A 2,494-nucleotide genomic window follows, 5' to 3' on the forward strand; every position below is an offset into this window, starting at 1 on the left:
GACATCTCTCCCAGTTTTAAAAGTTCTACGTTCTATAAATCTCATCATCTTTACCAATATGTTATGAGACAGCTATGCTGTAAATACTGTTATTAATATAGTACCTTTGGGTGCCAAAGTTTATTGTATAATATTTTGATTTTTCCCCAAAAAGTGTTAAACTAATCTTTGAAATTTCCCTTTAAGTATATAAAAGTCAGGTGGAATTTCTTCTATTTTAGAGGTTAGAAAATGTGAAACTGGTTACCAATTTTGTTTAGTCCCACAGGGATGCATTATTCTTGTTTTTTTGCAATATTATTCATCAGATATTACTAATCATACTGACACAATTATTATCAAATAGGGAATTTGATATTTATTTAAAATTATAAATGATGTACAACCTACTTGGTTACTTAGTTATGTCAAGGTTTTAAAAGCAGGTAAGATAAAATGGAACATAAACTGTGACAGAACCTAAGATCTTCCTTTCAGGAGAAAGAAGCAATCACAATTTGCAATTTAATTAGGAAAATACAATTAACGGAATGCAGTGTATAGTCCCCTGCTGAATATTAAAGTTTACCACAAAGGAAACCCTCATGTGAAATGTAGTTGTGGCTAATTACCTATAGTATATCAGCTAGAACAAGTGCCTTGTTCAGGGCTTGACAGTGAACTCCACAGGGCTCAGAGATCAATGGTCATTTAGGAAGCAAGCGCTTAGAGTCACATAATTTCAAACATGCCTGTCCACTGCACTGCTTCACAGTACACAGTACAATGCTCCCCTCCACATGCTGTCCTGGACATGGGCGTCAGAGCACAGAGACCAGAAGCAAACAAGGTACACACACATCAGGGGATGGTTAAAGGGTTGGACTATGCCTGCAGGGGCTGCTATTTTGGCTGGGACACCTCCCTGATAAGGTGACATCTGAACAGATCTGAATGAAGGTAGGGCCCCAGGGCCTCTAGGGAGGACAGTTAAGGGCTTCTTGGGAGAGCAAGCTTGGGTGTTCACATACCATGGACAAGGGGAAAATGGCTGAAGCCAGCAGGAAAGAGAAGGGGCCTGGGGAGAGGCGTTTTCTGTTCATGGTGGTAGTAAGCACCACAGTGAGTAACAAATCCCTTTCTTTCAGGGTAAAGAAAGCAGAAGGGGTGCTAAATCCAGCAGTGTCTGGATTTAGGGCTATAGGAGTTTAGTGGAGGCTGGGCTCAGAGGGAACAATCCTGCAGAAAGTGTGATCAGTCCCCTTCCAGACCTCTGCTTGGGCTCTAAGGTTCTGGGGCCATCATCTTGAAGCTATTTGTGTCCAGTAAGTGAAGTCTGGCCCACAGAGCATCAGAGGCTGGGTCACCTGCTGCTGCCTGCATCCAAACAGGCACCTGGACAGGTCAACAGAGACTGCAAATCAAAGGAGAAACTCTTCCTTTTTCTTTTTGGAACAAGAGAACTGCATTTCCATTGTGCACTGGCCCCCTGGTGCCCCTCTGGGCTGGGAATTTCATGTCACTTCCTTGGTTAGCGCTCTCAGTGGATCCTCCTGCAAGCCACTTTTCAAAACTTGGCCCTCTGGCTTTGTCCTGTGCCTCCTGTTGTCCTCTGCTGGACAAAGTAGGTACTAACGCTACTTTAAATCTGTGAAGAAAGTGCTCTTACTTACATCAAGAATTTCAAAATCTGATTTAATCCTTGCAATTCTCCCTGTGGGTTTTTGAAGGCTTCTGTAGATGTAAACAGACAATTCCAAGGTGAATTTCACTTAAGTAGGTGATTTTTGCTACAAAACAATCTCAAAACTTTAGTACCCAGATCTAAGATGCAGCCACTAACATTTTGAACACTTCACGGAGACTTTTACTGTGCCACCATGTAATCTTGTTTACTGTGTCTGAGATATTATTTATAATCTTTAAAATTAGTGTAATGGGCCTACCCATTAACTGACAGCGCTGTTCATAAACCCTAGACACAATCTCAGACTCCATAATACAAAATGTTGAAATTCTGAAAGATGGAATCCCTAAAATCTAGAATCCCAGAAATCCTAACTCTGAAAGATAAAATTCTGAAAGACAAGACTCCAAAAACAGCAGTTCTCACTGGAAGCAGAAGTTCTTTCTGCTTTTTTTGTACTTTTAAAAAAAGTTTCTAAAATATGGAATCCTTCTCGAATTTGTATGTCACCCTTGCACAGGGACCACGCTAATCTTCTCTGGAAAAAGAACTTCTATGCGGCATAAGAAGCTGAATTCAAGGGAAGAGATTAGTGATTTTTTTGCTTGTACACAGGATACTTGCACCATTCTAGGTGCAGTCAATACCTAGCACCTGGTAAAGTATTATTTTAGGAGTGTCTGTGAAAGTGTTTTTAGAGGAGATCAGTGGGAAGGTTCCCCTCAGTGTGGGCAGGCACCGTCCAACTGACCAGAGCCAGAGAAAACAAATACAGAAGGCAAACTGGTCTTTCTCTGAAAGTGGGGATGGAGTTTTCTTCTGTGGTCT

General features: G+C 41.3%; 1 pseudogene; it reads right to left on the reverse strand.

Moving 5' to 3' along the window:
* Positions 1-2,141: 2,141 nt before the first annotated feature.
* Positions 2,142-2,236, reverse strand: LOC147821668 (U6 spliceosomal RNA; annotated as a pseudogene).
* Positions 2,237-2,494: the final 258 nt, after the last annotated feature.

The sequence above is a fragment of the Heterocephalus glaber genome, unplaced genomic scaffold, assembly GCF_053883595.1.
Source record: "Heterocephalus glaber isolate CG9 unplaced genomic scaffold, H.glaber_assembly_v1.0 deba00001720, whole genome shotgun sequence".
NCBI classification, from domain to species: Eukaryota; Metazoa; Chordata; class Mammalia; order Rodentia; family Bathyergidae; genus Heterocephalus; species Heterocephalus glaber.